General features: G+C 46.8%; 1 pseudogene; it reads left to right on the plus strand.

Moving 5' to 3' along the window:
• Positions 1-15,144: 15,144 nt before the first annotated feature.
• On the plus strand, positions 15,145-20,130 carry LOC123122595 (BTB/POZ domain-containing protein POB1-like; annotated as a pseudogene).
• The last annotated feature ends 620 nt before the right edge of the window (positions 20,131-20,750 follow it).

The raw sequence follows: 20,750 nt of genomic DNA on the forward strand, positions 1-20,750 counted from the left end.
TAAATAATAGTTCAAAAGGTCATACCTTGGGAGTATACAGAGAGGGTGGATTAGAAACCATTACAATCTTCTGCGATGACCTGACGAAAAAAAGATTTTTGATTATCAGATTTGCCAATCATGAAAAAACAACAATCAGATAAATAATGCTCACGCAAAAGATATCATGAATTAAGCAGGCCAGTGTTGTTGAAAAGATATCCATCAACAATACAATATATCAATGTTGTTGATGAAATCTCTAACAACAATGGTGATCTCCAAATAGGTACCCCAACCACATGGTACACATGGTGCTTATATGTCTGTTTGCAAACACACGCCATACTACTTGTAAAAGCTGTGAATCAACCCCGTAATGTACAAGTGTGCACGCAGCTTGACTTAAATCCAAGGACAATATGAACACTAGGCTATGAATCAAGGAGAAATATAAGAAAACATAGAGGGCTGACCCGCTGGGACAACGGCGGCTGAAATATGCACGCGATGTGAATTCACAGTCCTGGCACCACATACTCGGAGGGCCATGGCACCACACTTAGAAGGGGGACATAGCCCGAGCGATCCCCGAGGAATCACGCAGGGGAGGCGATCCGGTGGTACAGCTGGAGGGCTGTGAGATGGGACCCCGGCCGCCGCGCCGGACTGTAAACAGGGGAAAAGGGGGTCGATGGGTTCAGGCTGGTTCTGCCGGAGGGTATGAGATGTGATCATGGGATCCCGACCGCCACGCCGGAGTATATACACAGGGAAATGGGAGTCGATCCGTCGATGGATTCAGCTGTATAGAGCGAGAGAGACGGCCTTCTGTAGGCAGTTTTTCTTTGAGGTTCTGTACCTGTTCGTGAACGCTGTGGAGGCACAGGCCACTATTAGGAAAAGGGCTATAGCTAATATGGACATTAATGACGCACCATGTATGTGGTGCGCCACTGCTACCACTGCTATATAGCAGTGGCGCACCAGACACACGGTGCGCCATTACTGGCAAATTTTATTTTTTTATTTTTCCAAAACTATTAATGGCGCACCACACGCTCTGTGCGCCACTACTAACAATTTTTTTTTACTTTTTTTTCAAAACTAGTAATGGCGCACCGTGGTTGTGGTGCGCCATTACTAGTTTGAACTAGTAATGGCACACCACAACCACGGTGCGCCACTACTAACAATTATATATATATATTTGCAAAACTAGTAATGGCGCACCCCTAACTGGTGCGCCATTAGTAACCAGGGTTACTAATGGCGTATTTTTAGGTGGTGCGCCATTAGTAACCTGAGACCAGCTAGATATTTTGGACAGCCACCTACCACACTCACTTTCCCCACTTCATTCTCTCCACCTCCTTCTCCAAGCTTGTCTCGGCTGCCTCCTCCTCCTCACCTCATTTGCACCATAGATTCACCCAAATTAAGTGGTTAAATTACCTTTTTTTTATAGGTAAGTAAGGGGAAAGCTTTCTTTATGTTGTAGATCTACTTTTTTCTCCCTCCAACAACGTGCACATGCACTTTTTATGGCCTAGCTAGATCTACGTATGTTTGTGGTGTTGCATATGTTTGTGGTGTTGCATATATGTTTGTGTTTGCAGGTACCGGTATTTGAAATGCGATAGTTGCCAATATTTTACCGGAATGTTGATTCATTTCCGTTTGGCGAGAATTTGGCACTATGCATTCTTTTTTGTCCTATTTTTAGGCAAAGTCATGCCAAATTTTTTCTTGGTTCTAAAATATCGTTTTGCTCTACCCCGCAGGCGACCATGGTCCGCACGATGACCGAAGGCATCGTGAATAGGTTTTTGAGCTCCGCGAAGGCCGAGATGCTTCAAAAGAACGAGACGGAGATAAGATTTCCGTGTCGAAGATGCAAGCTGGAGAGCCTTATTGCGGACCCGGATTCCGGGCAGGTGCGGGACCACCTGCTCTTGCGTGGTTTCATGGATGGCTATCGGTGGCAAGGTGATGAAGATGACTATGAAGTCGTCCATGGGGGCCGGGCAAGAAATGAGAAAGGGCAGCAAGACAACCACCGCGGCGAGGGCGGGCGAGAAGACGAAGAATCTTCAGGACATGATCACGAAGGTGATGCAGTACACAGTCATCATGTAGAAGATGTCGGACATGATGATGAGGAAGATCAAGACGAAGGGCATGATCATGAAGATGAAGATGCCGGAGCAGACGACGATGGACCATCGATGGGCTGGGTGTAGGACCCTCATATTCAAGAGCTGCTTCTCAAGCAGACGGATAACGCAAGAGCTGCCGCCCGAGAGAAAGCCAAGCTGGATCAACTGGAGATAGACGCGATTACTCCATTGTATGAAGGATGCAGGCCCGAGGATACCCGCCTGAAAGTAACGCTCATGGCTCTGGAGATGAAGGTAAAACACAAAATGACCGACGCATGCTTCGACGAGAACATGTCATTCTGGCACGAACGTCTTCCCAAGGGGAACAAGTGCCCGACCAGTTTCGAGGAGGCGAAGAAAATCGTGTGTCCTCTGGATTTACCGCACGTGAAATACCATGTGTGCATGAACAATTGCATCATTTATCGGGACGAGCACGCGGAGTCTACCATATGTCCGGTGTGCGGCGTCACTCGATACAAGAAGAGGAAGAAAGCTCCTCGGAAAAGTGGTGTGGTACTTTCCGATCACTCCTTGTCTGCAGCGGTATTTCGCGGACCCTAAGCTAGCAAAGCTCCTGCGTTGGCACGCGGATAGGGAGGAGAAGAAGCGAGAAGATGACGGAAATGATCCGGAGATAAATAAAAAAGACAAGATGCCGAGTCACCCTAAGGATGCGAGCCAGTGGCAAGCGTTGAACTTCGAACACCCAGAATTTGGGGACGATCCAAGGAATATCGTGCTGGGCGCGAGCACCGATGGAGTCAATCCGTTTGGCAGCCAGAGAAGCACACATAGCACCTGGCTTGTATTTGTGTGGATGTACAACCTTCCCCCCGGTTGTGCATGAAGAGGAAGTACATTCACATGAGTATGTTAATTGAAGGGCCGAAACAACCAGGGAACGACATCAATCTGTATCTGGGGCTGCTGAAAGAGGAGCTAGACACGCTGTGGAAAACGCCAGCCAATACGTGGGACGCCGCAGAGAAAGAATATTTCCCTATGAGAGCCGCACTGCTCACGATGGTGCACGACTATCTCGGTTACGGATATCTCGCGGGGCAGGTGGTCCACGGATTTTCTGGATGCATCAGGTGCATGGATGACACAACGTATCGCCAGCTAGATAGAGATCCCGGGTCTTCGAAAACCGTGTTCATGGGACATCGAAGGTGGCTTCGCGACGATGACCCATGGAGAAAAACGCAAGGATCTGTTCGATGGTGAAACCGAACCCCGAAGACGCCCGCGTACGAGGAGCGGCGAGGAAATAGACGAGCTGTTGAAAAATTGGAAAGATTGCCCACTGCCGGGAAAGAAGCAAAAGGCGCCAGAGCCGGGAAAGAAGCGAAAGGCGCCAGAGCCGCTGCTGAAGGTATGGAAAACGAGGTCCGTTTTCTGGGACTTGCCGTACTGGAAGATCCTCCGTGTGCCTCACAGCCTTGATGTCATGCATATCACGAAGAACGTGTGCGAGAGTCTGCTTGGTACCCTGCTCAACATGCCAGAGAGGACCAAAGATGGGCTGAAAGTAAGGGCAGACTTGAAATCAATGGGCATCAGGGAGGAGCTTCACGCTAATGATGATGATGATGATGAGGCGAAGTAGGACACGGAAAGTCGTCCCAAAGGCAAAAAGGCCAAGAAGACCGGAAATGACTACCCTCCCGCGTGCTCCACTCTAAGTCAGGAGGAGATCGAGCAGTTTTTCACCTGCCTCGTAGGAGTAAAACTTCCTTACGGTTACGCGGGGAAGATAAGCAGATACCTATACTCAGCGAAGAAGAAGTTCAGTGGGATGAAGTCTCACGACTGTCACGTGCTGATGACGCAGATACTTCCAGTTGCAATCCGTGGGATCATGGACGCACACGTCCGTGAAATGCTATTTGGCCTATGCAACTTTTTCGACGTCATCTCTCGGAAGTCGGTTGGCGTGAGGCAACTCAGAAGGCTACAGGAAGAGATCGTGGTGATACTATGCGAGCTTGAGATGTACTTCCCGCCCGCATTCTTCGATGTTATGGTGCATCTGCTGGTCCATATCGTGGAGGATATCATCCAATTCGGGCCGACGTTCATGCACAGCATGATGCCGTTCGAAAGGATGAATGGTGTCATCAAAGGATACGTTCGCAACATGTCACGTCCAGAGAGAAGCATAGCCAGGGGCTTTCTGACTGAAGAGTGCATCTCCTACTGCACGAATTATCTAGGCATCGAGAACCCCGTCGGTCTGCCCGTCAACAGGCACCTCGGCAGGCTCGCTGGATGGGGTCACCGCGATGGTCGCCGCGAAATGCATGTCGACTTCGAGGGTCGACTCGCCGACTTTGAAAGAGCAAACCTAGTCGCGCTACAACACATAGACGTGGTCGATCCTTGGGTGGTAGAGCACAAAACCTTTATTGAGAAGACGTACAATGACCGAGGCCAACAGAGGACGGACGGATATATAATCAAAGAGCACAACTCATGTTTCACGCGTTGGTTCAAGGAGAAGCTTCTGTCGTACCCTTTACATGAGGATTCTTCCGCGGAAGAAAAACTCATATTCGCCTTGTCACAGGGCGCCGAGCACAACCTGATGACCTATGAGGCGTACGATATCAACGGCTACACATTCTACACCGAGGACAAGGACATGAAGAGCGATGGTTATCAGAACTCCGGGGTAACGATGGAATCCTACACCGGTAACGACAAGGACAGATACTACGGAAGGATCGAGGAGATATGGGAGCTGAGCTACGCTGGAGAGAAGGTCCCGATGTTCCGTGTCAGATGGGCCAAGAGCGTCCTAAAAGAAGACCGGTATTTCACCACCATGGTTATACCTGAAGCCAAATCCAAGACCGCGGGCGCAAACGTCACCGCGAAAAATGAGCCATGGGTACTGGCTTCCCAAGTGGACCAATGCTTCTTCATTACCGACCCGTCAAAGCCCAGTCGTGTTGTCGTGAGGAGAGGCAAAAGGAAGATCATCGGAATGGATGGAGTCGCCAATGAGCAAGACTTCGACAAGTACGGCGACCCGAAGATAGAACATGACGACGACGATGAAGTGCCATACACCACAAGAAGAAGAAGTACCACCCTACCTAAAGGACGTCCGTTCAAGAGAAGAACCCCATTTGCGAAAAAGAAGGGCAAGAACATTGTGAAAAGATAGCTAGCTAAGATCGATTGTATTTAAATCATAGTCTTCATTTCTCGATTGTATTTCGATAATTTGAAATGATATTTCTTCTCTTCTAGTCCTCATGAATATTTATTTATGTTTATTATGGTATTGAATTTCTAACTCACAAAAAGTATTGAATTTGTTAATATTTTTTGAACTCATGAATATTTTTAAATTTCATCGGCACTTTTTGAATTCATGAATATTTTTTCAAATTTGATGATATTTTTTCATATTCATAAATGTTTTACCAATTCACAAATGAATGCAACTAAAAATCCAAAAAAACAAATTTGATGATATTTTCAAATAACAAATTTGATGATATTTTCAAATAACAAATTTGATGATATTTTTTCATATTCATAAATATTTTCAAATAACAAATTTGATGATATTTTTAAAAAAATTATTACTGTTTTTATAAAAAAAATATTACTGTTTCATATTCATTTTCATTTTCTAAAAAATTATTAGATGCAACAAAAAATAATAATAATAAAAAGTTACTAATGGCGCACCAGAGGAGGGTGCGCCATTGCTATCACTGTTTTTATAAAAAAATATTATTGTTTCATATTCATATTCATTTTCTAAAATATTATTAGATGCAACAAAAAATAAAATAAAAATATGTTTATTTGTTAACATTCTTTTAACTCATGAATATTTTTAAACATTTTTCTAACTCACAAAAATTATTAACAAACTCATGAATTTGTTAATATTCTTTGAACTCATGAATATTTTTAAACATTTTTCTAACTCACAAAAAGTAATAACTACGTATATCGTAACATTTAAAAATTTATGGTCATTTTCTAAAAAATTAATACATGCAACTAAAAATTCAAAAAAAAGAGTTAGTAATGGCGCACCCCTGGCTGGTGCGCCATTGGTATACGTATGTTTATGGCGCACCCCTAAGTGGTGCGCCATTGCTAACCCTCCCCCCACTCCACCTATCCCCCTCTTCCTCTGGCCTCTCTCCCTCCCTCGCCAAATCCACCCGCGCCCGCGCCCATACCCGATCGATGCCGTCCGCCCGCGCCCGCTCCACCGCCGCCGCCCTGCCTCCTCGAGCCGGGCAGCCACACACGCCCAGCCTCCGCGGCCCCGCCTCCGGCACCGCAGCGCCTCCCTCCCCGGCTACCGAGCCCCGAGGGCACCCGCGCGAGAGGAGAGGAGGAGCCCGCCGCCTCCTCGACGCGTGCCGCCGGATCTTCAATGCCTAGCCGCTGCCGGAGCTTCAGCGCCGGCGTCTTCCTCCGGCAGCCTATCTTTCCAAGTGATTCCTCCCCTCTCCACTCCTCCATCCCCTCCCCTACAAACCCTAGGGTCACGGATGGCTGCCTTCTTCCTCCATGGTGTGTTGTTCTTGTGCAGCCCCATCTTAGTATTCAAGAGATTCGATATTGATTAACACGCCGTTGGCCGAATTTTATTAGGAGACAGTACTAAATTCTGCAGTTCGTCAGTCTGGATGTTTGTTCAAAAAAGGGCATTGCATTTACAGGGTACTACACAATCTGTTGATGGATGCACAGTCATTCCATCCCCAGCCCATGTATGATAATCTAGAAGTGGATTTTTGGAATCCAAGTGATGGCTACTTGCAGTACTTGCTACAGCAACCTACACTGTTCATGTCTTGTTGCCTCACCAAATTATAGTCACCAGTCACTTGCCACCATACTGCCTGCAAGTTTTCAGAGAAAATGAATGTTATTGGTAACTGTGATACGTCAGATGTTTGAATGTTATCATTACCTAACTGGACCACATTGTTGCTTGAATGGGTGGAAGCTGCAGTACCTGGAGAGAGAGCAGATTCCGCAAGCTCCGGCGCCGCAACAAGCTGCTTCGCTTCGTCTCCTTCTCGCCCCGCCTCCTCGCCGTCGCCGTCGCCGCGCCACCAGGGCCAGGGTTTCCTGTTCGGCTCCGAGCAAGCCACCGCAGGACATCGCAGGTATCTCCTCGTCTAGTGTTCGTCTAGTAAACCAAATTAATTACATGAACACGTAGCTTAATCTGATGCAGCACATTATTATAAGTACTTTATACTCTTTGGTGTTGCTGAAACGCTCCTAATTTGGGTTTGTTAAAAAGCTTGAACTTTTCATGTACATATATTTAGCATGGGACAGATACTACTAGAAATGCTCTGAACTTTTAGTAGGATACTTTTCTTGCAGTTCTTATCAAGAACAAAAAGGGTTGAATAATGCCATTGTTGTTATGCGGTAGGTACGGTTCGATTACAAGAGAATCCAAATAAAAAGTCAGCCTAATCCGTTTGGCAGCTTGTGTGTGTCCTGGGGCACCAGGAGAAGCAGTGAAGAACACACCAGCCTTAGAATTCTTGGTCCAATCTTCAGTTAGGTAGCAGCACAACTGGCCCAATTTGGTCATGGTTTCAGACCTAACTATTGCAGCTGGACCCATTCACCACATGTGTGCTAAAACCAAACTAGATTGATTAAATCAACTGTCGCCACCACCATCTGCTTAAATAATACACACTTTTTGAAATAATCTGATTGGATGGCAGGTGATCTATGCATTCATATAATGATCTAGCAGCATATATAAGAGTCTTGCAGCTAGATCAACAGCCATGTGCTCTGTACTTTGTGTACCAGCAGGTCAATGGCCAGCAGTATCTATGTACTTGCTCATCTAGTTTAGTGGCTCCTAGGTAGGCATGAGCTGTGTTGTACTAATACCAACAAAAATGCATTTTCTGAATTTTTGCTATCAAAAACTATATGTGCAATCTCCAGAACAAAATTATGCTTATGCTTTTCTCTGAAATTGTACTGAGTAAAACTGAATTTTTGTTGTCAAAAACTGCATACACAAATTGCAATTTTCTGAATTTGTACCGACTGAAATTTTGCTGTCAAAAACTGTATATAACTTCTCTAGAAGAAGCCGATGCCTATGCTTTTCTCTGAATTTATAGTGAGCAAATTTTTTGATGGTTTTGTTTTCTGTGTTACTGACAAAAATGCATTTTCTGAATTTTTGCTGTCAAAAACTGTATGTGCAATCTCCAGAACAATTATGCTTATGCTGAGAACTTCATGTATGTGAAAACTGCCATAGGTGCTGTGTTGTGTGATTCTTCATGCTTATGTGAAAACTGTATGTGCAATCTCCAAATGTGAAAAACTGTATGTGCTGTCATAGGTGTTGTGCTATCAAAAATTGTATGTGCAATCTCCAGAACAATTATGCTTATGTGAAAACTGTATGTGCAATCTCCAAATGTATCATCATAATGTAGGTGTTGTGTTGTGTGATTCTTCATGCTGAGAACTTCAGCTTTTTCAACTTGCTGGACTATATGTTCATTGGTACTACTTGTGATGCTGCTGCTGTACTACTTGGGAATTTTGTCAACTTGTGATGCTGCTGCTGTACCCCGAGAGGCCCTTGAGTTTGCCGGAATGTCGATTAACTTCCGTTCCGGCAATTCGGGTACTCCATATGTCCTATTTTCAGCAAAGGTCATGCTGAAATTTTCCGTGAATTTTAGCATGACTTCGCTAAAAATAGGGCATATGGGGTACTTGCGACTAATGCATGGGCCGGGGTATCTTAGTACTTAATTAAGTAGGATCAACTGTCCCTTTATTCTTGCTGCATTAAACACATATGCTGAATTCATGTGTGGACAGACGAAAAAGCAACTGCCATAGGTGGCAATAGAGCCAAGTGATTAGGCCCAACTTAGAATTCTCCTTCCCTTTTCTTGATAGGGTATATTATTAGAAGATACCCATATATATCAGTCAACCTAGGGTGCCTCGGCATCGATAAACCCTAAATGATGAAAACTTAACTTAGCATTTAGGGTGCCTCAGCGTCGACAAACCCTAAATGATAAAACCTTGGCTTTTAGGGTGCCTCGGTGTCGATAAAAACCTAAATGATGAAAGCTTAGGCTTTTAGGGTGCCTCGGCATCGACAAACCCTAAATGATAAAAGCTTAGCTTTTAGGATGCCTCGGTGTCGACAAACCCTAAATGATGAGACCATGATAATTCCTCACAAACCCTAAATGATGAGATCTTGTTCCTTGACAATAGCCAACTTTTTGACCAAACTTTTTTCCTATTTAGATCGAAACATGGCCCACAGCGATGAGGCCGGCGGTTCGGGCAAGGCATTCTGGGAGCTGTCCCAGGAGATGGAGGAAGAACCTCACCGCTATGAGGACGCCGCGGAAGACACTGATCCTGACTACACAACCCCTAGTGGCGTCGGGGATGACACCACTGATGGTGCGGCCGAGGATGCCACCATTGATGATGGCAGCGCACGCACAGATGGCAGCCAACCGAAGAGGCAACGGAAGGACCGGCGCCCAAACGTGCTCGGCCCCGTCAAGGAGGAATTTACTAAAGTGTCCTCCGAGGGGCATCCAACGGCGCCCAAAGAAATAGTCAAGGGGTACGCGGGACAGCTCGGGTGCATTCTCCGGAGCACCGTCCCGATCAACACCGAGAACCTAAGGCATCGTGACCAAGGGAATTTGCGCAACCTCCTCTTCACGAAGCTGCACGAACGATACAAGTTCCCCGGTGACTTCGCAAACACACGCCTCTCAGGGAATAAAGTGAACAGTGCCGCCCTCACGAAGATGAGCAAGGCCCTGGCTACTTGGAGAGCCGCGGTGAAGAGCATGATTGAAAAAGGTGATAGTTATGAGAAGATCAAGGAGAAAAATCCTTCGGTCAGCGAAGATGACTACCGGGAGTTCAAGATCAAGTGCGAGAGCAACGCATCTGCGGAATCAAGTCAGTGGGGGAAAGATATGCGGGACTTGAACTTAGGGGTCCACAAACTCGGTCCCGGCGGTTACAGAGTGGCGAAACCTATATGGGACAAGGAGGACGCGGAGCGTGCCGAGCAAGGCCTACCGCCCCTCTTCGAGAAATACCATGACAAGCAGACCAGGAACTATGTCAGGGCCCGGTACAAGATTGACCCGGTAACCAAGGAGTACCACGGATCAGAAGACCAAGGCGCTTGAGCTTGTTCTGGTAAGGAATACCCCCCCCCCCCCGCCGCGTAATTAGCTCCATATGGTTGCGTTCTGGTCGTGTGGCCGGCAAAGGCTTGTCCACGAAATGGTCGGAGTACTATACCGCTGGGCGAAAGGAGAGAAAGACCAGCTCGGAAAGCCAGCAGCGTGAGGTTCAACAACTCAAGGCACAAGTGGCGCGGATTCCGGAGATGGTCGAAGAGCAAGTGCGAGACCAACTGGGAGCGACGATCACCGCCATTATACCTACCTTGGTTTCTGGGCTGCAGGCGTGGGTGGCGGGCGGCCAACAGGGACCGCCCCCGATTCCCAGCTTCACGGGCAGCAACTCGCGCAACGCGCCGGCGGCGCCATTGGTGTCTCCGGCGGAGGCGGCATTGGTGTCTCCCGCGGCGGCGCCATTGGTGTCTCCGGCGGAGGCGGCATTGGCGTCTCCCGCGGTGGCGCCGGCATTGTAGCTTAATGCACCCGGGTGTGGGAAGAATACGCCGGCCGGCACCTCGGCAGCAAGCGGCCCCTCCGTCAATTGCACGCGAGCCGTTGGCGGTGCCTCGACATTAGCCGAGCTCGACGCCATCACGGTAACTAATTAAGCCTCTCGGCCGATGACTTCATCTCCTTGCCTTTGACTGGGCATCCTGACGCCCTACATGTTTTCGCAGGGCGCCGCCGACGTTTCGTGCACTCTCCTGCACTTCGTGAACGACGAGTTGGTCGATGTCACCAAGGGCAGAATCGTTCAACCGGGCAGCCGCGTGTTCCACGGTAATCAGATGCCACCCACCATTTATAGGGTTCAACTGGTTCGGGTGCTGCCGGGCTTCGACGACATGTTACCTCCGTATCGACCCCATGGGGCCGACGAAGATGATGTGATGACCCTCAGCGCCTGCATAAGCTGGCCCATGCTTTGGCCGAAGAGCCAGATTCGTTTGGGGGCGGGGGACACCACCCCACAGACAACACCACCAGTCGTGCCGGCGCCAAGCCATGGCAAGACCCCTGCAACGCTACCAGACATGCCGGACATGCATATGACACAGGATCCGGACATGCATATGGCACAGGATCCAGACGACGACGACGACGGTACATTTACCAACGTCGATAAGTACTTCAACGAACATGGGTACGGTGACGAATTCTTGGGGCCTCCTTCTCAAGAACCCAACCCTACAAAAGACGATCTAGCTGGTACCGCAGAGAAACCCAATTGCAACAGGCGTCGTCTGGCGTTCAGTTCTCAGGAGACGCCTCCAGCTGCCGCCTTCACCGAGCCTCAGATAGCCAAGGTGCGAAATATTATCAGCCCCAACACACTCAAGAAGGCGGTCTCTGAGCAGAACTCGATCCCATTACAGCAGAAGAAGAAGGGACGGAAAAGAAAGACTAACAAGGGTGCGAGCCAGTCGGCACCGAGTACGATCCGTGCTCAGGACGGGCCACCTTCACCTAAGGATATCTCGAGGAGGGTGCATGTGGCGGGTAGGCCGATGCTACCGACTAATCTGCTCAATGCTGCAACCGGTGCTATGCGGAGTCTGCATGACAGTGTTCTTTCTTTGGAGAAGCGGCGTCTCTCCGAGAATGATGTGGCATACCGGTTTTTGTGGCCAAGTGCCAGAGGGCAAGGGCTTTGTGGATAGCGCCATTGGGGGTACGATCGTCCTGCGGTTTGATGACATCCTCGCTATGTTCAGCCTTCATCCGCTGCACTACACCTTCGTTCGGCTATTTTCGCTGAGTATGGAGATGCGGATCATTAGAAACAAGACCCCCGGACATCGTGATAGTCGACCCCTTCTACATGCGTGCCAAGATCTTGGGCAGCGCTGGGGACCGGCAAGTCACGAGTTCATACCTTGAAGGCGTCATTCTGGCAAACCCAGATAAGGATAATTTCCTCGTGCCTTACTTTCCCGAGTAAGTCATCCCCTCACCGCCCCGTAACATATGATTTCTTAGATTTCGATCGTTCTTTTTTTTCTAACATTCCGTGTTTTGTGCAGTGACACACATTGCACACTCATCCTCTTAAGCCCAAAATATTCCATGGCCACGTATTTCGACTCGGACCGTTAGTCGAAGAAAGACTACACAAATATCAAGAAAGTTCTTGATGATGTTCTCCCCGGCTACGCCAGATCTGGAGGCACCTTCAGCAGGCCAGTTCATAGGTACGTCAAGCATGTGTTCACCCACAATACGACGTTCCCCTGCATCAAGCAGCCGCCTGGCGGTCAGAAGGATGCCTACTACGCCCTCCATCACATGCGGGCGATCGTACGGGACCATAATCACCTTCTGCTACCAAATAATCTCAAAGATTGGGCCGCACGCTTGTCGGCAATCCAGGACGCGGACATCAGGCAAGAATTCTTTCGCATCCAGTCGGAATTTGCGGAAATCATCCATCAAGATGTCCTTCGTACCTCGGTGCAGTTCTACCTCAGATATCAACCATCCAACAGTGAGATTGAAACAACGCTACAAATGCAGGCTGACAACGCCCGCGATTTCATGACCATCACGACAGACGGCGGCTTCATCCACGCTCCGGTCCCTGAGTCGAGTCGAAAGTAGTGATGCTATGTAGTTCTGAAATATTGATTAGCTCATGTTGTAATTAAACTTTAATGAACTTGTATGTCTCTTTGGTTTGGACAGTCGCTCAACTTATATGTAATCGATGCTATTTATTAGTAGGACCATGAATCGTGCTATTAATGTCTTGATTTTCTCTTTCGATCCTTTTGTTGCATACTTATATATTGCTTATGTATTGTCTGTGAATTGCTACTAACGTTTTGTTTGGCTAGTGCATAGTGATGCCGTCGTATGTCGTGTAAAAGGGTAAGGTTCCCGGAGTCTACGACGACTGGGAGGAGTGTCGGAGACAGGTTCACCGTTTCAGCGGTAACAGTTACAAAGGGTATTCCACTAGGGCGGAGGCGGAAACTAGACATGCGCGCTATCTAGCGGGAGAGAGGAAGGAGCGGAGGAGGAACCGGATGAAGACCAGTTTCATCGCGATGATGCTAATCGTGATGACCGCAGCTCTCTTCTATGTGATGGTAGTTTAGATGATCGATATCGACTTGTAATGTGAAGACAAACTCGCTACTCGCGGTCTCGAGACTTGTAATGTTCTAACTTTGTTCGGTATTCTGAATTTGGAGACTAGCTAATATGATGAATTGTATTCGGAGACTAATCTTCTATTGTATTCAATGAATCTGCTGTTTATATGTTGTGCTGTCTATATTCTGTGCAGTAATATATTTTGTAACCTGTGCAAATATCAAAAAAGAAAAAAATAATTCGTAATATTCATACTAGTGGCGCACCATACAGCACATTAGTGGCGCACTGCTATAAAAAATACTAGTGGTGCATTATCTGTTAGTGCGCCATTAGTAACCCAGAGCATAAGGTAAATATGGCCCCCTGGGAGGTATACTAATGGCGCACTGCCTGGTGCGCCACTACTGTCTGATATACTAATGGCGGCGCACCGCCATTACTATATGTTACTAGTGGCGCACCTGTAGTGCGCCATTAATGGCCAAAACAGATGCGCCACTAACAGGCCTTTTCCTAGTAGTGGGCTGTGGTGGGTCTCTATAGATGGTAACCGAACAGTGATGTGGCTCTCTGTACCCTGGTCAACCTGTGGTGGGTCCCTCATGTAAGACAGTGATGAAATGCTGATGTGGCTGGACTAATGATGTGGATAGACTGCATGTAAAGAGAAATAATATAGTGGGGATGAACTATTTAGGTATTATAGATTAGATTTTCTAAAGTGAAACTTAAGTTTATAGAAAGGATTATCGACGTCCAACTACCAAATCGATACCATTATATTCACCATGAAATCTATTTTCACATAGTATATAGTCCCTCCTTTCAGAAATACTTGTCGGAGAAATGGATGTATATAGACGTATTTTAATACTAGATACATTCATTTTTATCCATTTTTCCAACAAATATTTTCAGACGGAGAAAGTATTTATTACTTAGATATAGATAATTTTTTGTATGTATAAATTTGGTTAAAGTTTGTGAAGTTTGACTTTTGTGAAAACCAATATATAGACTATGAGACGGGAGGGGCATTTTCACGTATCATGTATTCACATGTACTTCTTGTTACCCTAAAATCCAAAAGGAAAATCAAGCTCATTGGCGAAGGTTTAAACTTTAGTAACACAAAAAAATTTAGACCATACCAACATATCGAACACCGAAAGCTCGAAAAAAATTCTTTTAGAGTTCAATCTATTAAAATTCACTTAGTTGTAGCCGATAGTCACTGAATTTATTATGAAATCTATTTTCATATGTTATATACTTAGTTAAAGTTTGTGATGTTTGACTTTTGTGAAACCAATGCGCATTGTATATGAGATGGAGGAAGTAACATTTTCGCATATCATGTATTCATATGTACTTCTCGTTACCCCAAAATCCAAAAGAAAAAGGGAAACTATTTTTTTCAGCCGGCTGATTACACGCTCGTGTAAACCGCCCTCTCCGCATGACACGCGTCCCGCTGGGCCCACCAACTGCCCAGCCTTATCCCCTCATCTCCAGAAGTGTCACGAGATCCACTGATTTTGGAAAACTATTCTTTTCAGCCGGCTGATTACACGCTCGTGTAAACCGCCCTCTCTGCATGACACGCGTCCCGCTGGGCCCACCAACTGCCCAGCCTTATCCCCTCGTCTCCAGAAGCGTCACGAGATCCACTGATTTTTCAACCAAACTCGATCTCTTCTGTTCTTCTCTGCGCCTCTCTCTCCGCTCTCTCCACCATGGCCATGGACACGCTCTAAGGGCCGCTGCCCTGCTGCCTCATCAGCTCTAAGTGATGCTGCTTCACAAGCTCCACGCGACCAAGCTCCACATGCGTTACAGCACTCGTCGGTGACACCGGCGCTACGATGCGGTGGCCGTCGATGGCTGCGGCGCGGCAACATGATGTCTCCCAAGCTCCAACATGGCGCTGCCCAAGCTCCATGCGAACGGTGCTGCATCGCAGCGTTCATCGATGAAGCTGGCTCTGTGACGTGGTGGTCCTCGGTGGCCGCCAGCGCTGCGACGCGGTGGTCCGCGGTGGCCGCCGGCGACGCATACCTCATCGGTGCTTCCAGCGGCGTGATGCAGCACTCGCGCCGCTGCAAGGGGCACCGGGTGTTGTGATGGAGCGCTCGTTGATGATGTCGGTGCTGCTATGCAGTGGTGCTGGAGCTGCGACGGGACGCCGGTGCTGCGATGGAGCACCACCGCGTCGGTGTCATGGCTGTAATGAAGCATCGCCGGAGCTTAGACGGGCTACCCACGCTGCGTTGGAGCACCGCCACGCCGGTCTCGCGGCTGCAATGAAGCATGGCCGGAGCTGCAATGGGCCGTCGGGTTCTGCGATGGAGGTGTCGTGGATGTAATGAAGCATCGCCGGAGCTTCAACGGGCTACCCGCGCTGCGTTGGAGCACTGCCACGCCGTTGTCGCGGCTACAATGGAGCATGGCAGGAGCTGCAACAGGCCGTCGGTGCTGCGTTGGAGCACAACATGTCGGTGTCGCAGCTGCAATGAAGTATGGCCGGAGCTGCAATTGGCCTCCGGTTCTGCGATGGAGCACCGACGGCCTCGCAGGTGTTGGCGCTGCAGAGCATGGCAGCGGTGCTATGATGAAGCTCGATGGTGGCAGCAAAAAGTGTTGCGGGGAGCTACATCTTTTTCGTTCCTCTACGTGGTGTTCTTTTTCTTCCTTTTGCTAATGTGCATGCGGGGATAGTTGCTTGAGACCAAGATGACTGGCGTGACACAACGCCTGATCCAACGCCCCACGAGGCGGTTATTTTTTGCCCCGCGTCAGTCGGATGACGCCTAGCAGTGGCCTCGAGCTCACTGGTTGCTCCGAAGGTTTAAACTTTAGTGACGAAAAAAAATAGACCTTACCAAAATATCCGAATTCCGAAAGTTTGAAAAAAATCTTTTGAAATTCGATCTATTAAATTCACTTAGTTTTAATGGATCTTCGCTGAATTTGAATTTGATTTGATTCTGTCCCAAAATTTCGAGTTTACAAACATTTTGGTGCCCACCAAACTTTCAGAAACTTGGTCAAATTTTCGTTTTAACCTTGGTCCCTTCGTGCCAAAGACCAACCCCACACCGGCGCACCGCCTCGGTATTCGAGTCGCCTGTCCCTTCTTCCTCCGCCGCCGTGCCAGCTAGCTAGGGTTACGGCCACCGGCGCTCCCAGAGGGCAGGGGTGGCGGAGGCGGCGACGCACGCGCATGGCCGCAGGCGACGCGTCATCGGGGTCGGCGCCGGGGCCGGAGACGGCGGGGGAGGCGGAGGTGGACGCGGGCTTCGAGTTCGCCTTCGACAACGAGGCCTTCTCCGACAGGGTCCTGCGGATAGAGGTCGTCGGCGCTGGCCGGAAGCGCCGGCGTGAAGGTGCGTACGTACAGGCACAGTAGTACCATTAGCCATTAGAATATTCGCAGTAGATTCTAGGCACCACACTGATCTAAGCACATGCCTGCATCAAAGTATCGATCGATTATATCGTTATGCGCCTTCCTTTCGCTGTGCAATTTCTCCCTCATAGATGTAAATTTATCTTCTTTCACGCCATTAGGATCTGGATTTGTGGTGGATTTTCTCTTTTCTGCCTTATTATATGGGCAAGGAGGTACAATGTTATCCTAAATATATACACCTGATTAGGTCTTTAGTTTTGGATCTCCAGTCGTTCCAAGTTCTCTGGTATGTTTTTTCATGATTATATGAGCAGGTGTCACCCTTGATATATGTAGTGTGGAGGGGGAGGAGCTCCCTAAGTCCCTAGAACTCTCCATAACTCTGCTTACTGTTCCAAATTTGAGATCATCATTAGTTTGTGTTCTGTTTCTGGTTCACCTCTATTTCGCTTTTGTTGTTGTTGAAACATCTAATGTCAAAATTAACCTATTGATAATCACTTTTGATTAGTACGAAGTACAAACACATGTGGACTGTAGAGTGTAGACACATTGTTGGTAATGTAATGGTACGATCCAATAATGAACTTGGCTGCCTATTATTAAATACAAGCAACATACTGTTTGCCGGCAATATAATTGTGGCCTGATCTTTTACCTTTTTTAATAGAGTGCATTTATAGAAAATTCTAATAGAACAACATTCATGATTACTCTAGCATGCTTAGTAGGCTTGATGCAACTCAGCGAGTATCCAGTTTCATGATGCTTCAAATTTTCCCACCTATCTAAAGGTTGATTCAATGAATCTGCACACATAGCGAACATGATATTCCAGACATTTTTAACAGCAAAAATCTTGTCTAGTAATTATCTCATGTGCCTTCTTCTCCCCTAGTTTTGAATGTTTCTCTAGATTTATCTGACCTGTATTTCCCAGGTGATGATGGAGAAGGTAGTACACCAGTTTTACGAGTCAAGACCATACATATCAGTTCAGTGATTCTCGCTGCAAAAAGTTCTTTCTTTTTCAAGGTAATTCTGGTGATCTTCTGAAATGCATTTGGCCTATAATCAGTTGACTCGTATTTCAAGCTTCATGCTTCTTAGCTTTTCTCAAATGGCATGAAAGAATCTGGTCAGAGACAGTCAACAGTTAGAATTGCTGATTCAGGTAACGCAAGTGTATGCTGTACTCTTCCTCATCTTATTGTAACTGAGATTATATTCTAGTTTGCTATTGTGATTGTATTATTTATTTGTTAATTCAAGAAATGTGATAATTGTAGAGAGGTCTGTTTTGGAGTTTCGTGCCACAACTTTCTATTTTGAATTGGCTATTCTCATTTCCCCTACATAATTTGCCTACCAAATAGATTTTCTTGTGCATGACAAGTTTCCTCAATTGATTATTGAAACTCAATGGACTTTCGGTCCAGATAGTGGCTGAGATTAAAGCGTACCCTTCAGTTGCAAAGGGTATTATAGTCTTACTTTTATATGGGCCTCTTCTAGTTATTAAGGACTTAATTTTAACGTGTACGAGCTTGCCAATTCGCACGCCACAACATGCAAGAGGAGAAAGAGACTGAATAGAAGGCAGTTTCCTGTAATTATATGGGCCTATTCTATTCATCTGCATGCATTTTATTATATCCACATCGGTGTACAAAATCGTCTCTAAATAATATGAGAATGTATTACGTAACATTGGTGTACAAAATTGTCTCTAAAAACTATGAATACATACTAATACAGTACGTTCCAGTTTCTGGCGAATAAACATACAAGAGAGACCAGCCGATTGTGCAAACTAAGTATATACGGAGTAGCTCACCGTTGATCCTAACTTCTATGGATTAATTCGTTTCATGCATGAGGATTTAGCCGTGAAGACCTAACACATTGAAATTAGGAATTAAATTGTAGTGTAGGGGGGGGGGGGGGGGGGGGGTGGTACTGAAGCATGCCTCTAAAACAATAGCTACCCTTTCCTTATGTACTTCTTAACCGTTACTGATTGTGATATAATGGACTGTTCTTATATTTCCTTGCTTTCATTCCTTACATGGAACAGAGGAGAACGCCCTTATGGAGCTTTTGCGCTTTATGTACAATGGAAGGTTGGCACCAATAACTGAGTCCACTTTTCTGGTCGATGATGGCTGCTGACAAATTTGATGTCGTTTCGTGCATCAAGCTTTGCGGTCAGCGGCTCATAGGTCTGCCTATGACCCTAGAATCTGCAGTGAGGTGCCTAGATCTCCCATGTTCCATTTCAATGGCAGCTGACCTGTCAGAGGCAGCCAAGAAATTCCTTGCTAAAAGATACGAGAAATTCCTGTCAACAAAGTAAGTAACCCCCATCGGATTGAGATACCCCCTTTTTTTCCTTTATTAGCGAACATGTGGGTATTGTTGTCATAAAATCATTATATCGAGCATTGCATGGTTTTGTTGCATTTCAGGTTCCAAGATGAACTGATGAGGATTCCCCTCGCTGGGATTGTGGCCATCTTATCACGAAATTTCCCTGGGGTTGCATCTGAAAAATCCGTCTATGACTTTGTGCTCAGGTGGGCCGACTTGCAGTACCCAAATTCAGAACAAAGACGCGAGATTTTAAGTTCAAGTTTACTTCCAATGGTGCCACTAGCGCGTAGCATGACCAATGTGATCCTAATTGATCAGCCGTCTTGTATAATTAACTTTAGTCTAAAGCGTGAGCACTGCTCTGGGAGCTTCCCATCAGGATCGATGCGCTCGCCACCATTCTATTGTGCGGGGCATGGTTTCTTTCTCTCAGCACATCGAAGAATGGGGCCGTCCAACTTTTTTTTCCTCATAATACAGAAGCTAGAAGACAAGGGCCTAGTAGAGGGGACATTAGATTATGAGATTGAGGTAAAAAGAAACACCGTCGCTGGAGTTTACCACCTTGTGGAGGCGCACCACCACCACCGGTTGTAGACAAGGTTTTGGATGCAGGGTTCCTTGGCCGGAGGTCATTCCTGATGATAGCCCCTTCTTCATCGACGACAAACTCCATATTCGAGTTCATGTGAAGATAACGCCGCAGCCTTAGTGATGCATGCATTAGCCACTAGCGTCATGTGCTTCATTCATGTCCATTTTTGTTTATGTGAGCGAGGAGAAGCCCCTGTTCTTTTAACATATGAACTCGGTGAACAATGCTCTGCTCTCTTTTGGTGACTGGTAATGTTGCAATGTAGCTTCTGAACATCTAGAGTTTGATGCTGGAGGTTTCACTGTGTCACGGACTCTTACCAGACGCAAACTGTCAAGTTTGTGTGTGAGTTCTGATATCCAGCGAAGTCACTGAACAGTTAATGTGCACTTTGTCGTAAGTTGGCTGGTATACATTGCTGAATGCTGATGACCTCTTTGACTCGATGGACTTGTGACCCTTAGAATGCATATTATGTGATCATCTGTTCATGGCTATCTTTCGTTATTTTTTGGTTCATACTCTATGGCAGTTGATATGTTGTGCCTCAAGGGCAGAATGCTGCTGCAAATTGCCTAGAAAAATGCTGATGTAAAGTTCAATGTTGTCAGGTCTGTTGCTTGCAATGTGTGCTCCCTGGAAACTAAGCACGCGATCTACGTGCACATATCCGGATCCGATACTATATAGAAGTTTTTTTTAGTTTTAGATTTCGAGGTGTTAAGTAGTTGAGGTTCTTTGACATAATTTTTGCAGTACAACAGTAACCAAAGAGAGTATATGTTGTCTGTGCCCCCAATTAAAGTGCAGCAAAACTGTAGTCACATATTTATTTGGATGTAGCAGCGGCGCCCAAACTACATCATACCGTTCAAGTTGAGCCATTGGACAACTTAAAGATTAGG

This window comes from Triticum aestivum, chromosome 5D, assembly GCF_018294505.1.
Source record: "Triticum aestivum cultivar Chinese Spring chromosome 5D, IWGSC CS RefSeq v2.1, whole genome shotgun sequence".
NCBI lineage: Eukaryota > Viridiplantae > Streptophyta > Magnoliopsida > Poales > Poaceae > Triticum > Triticum aestivum.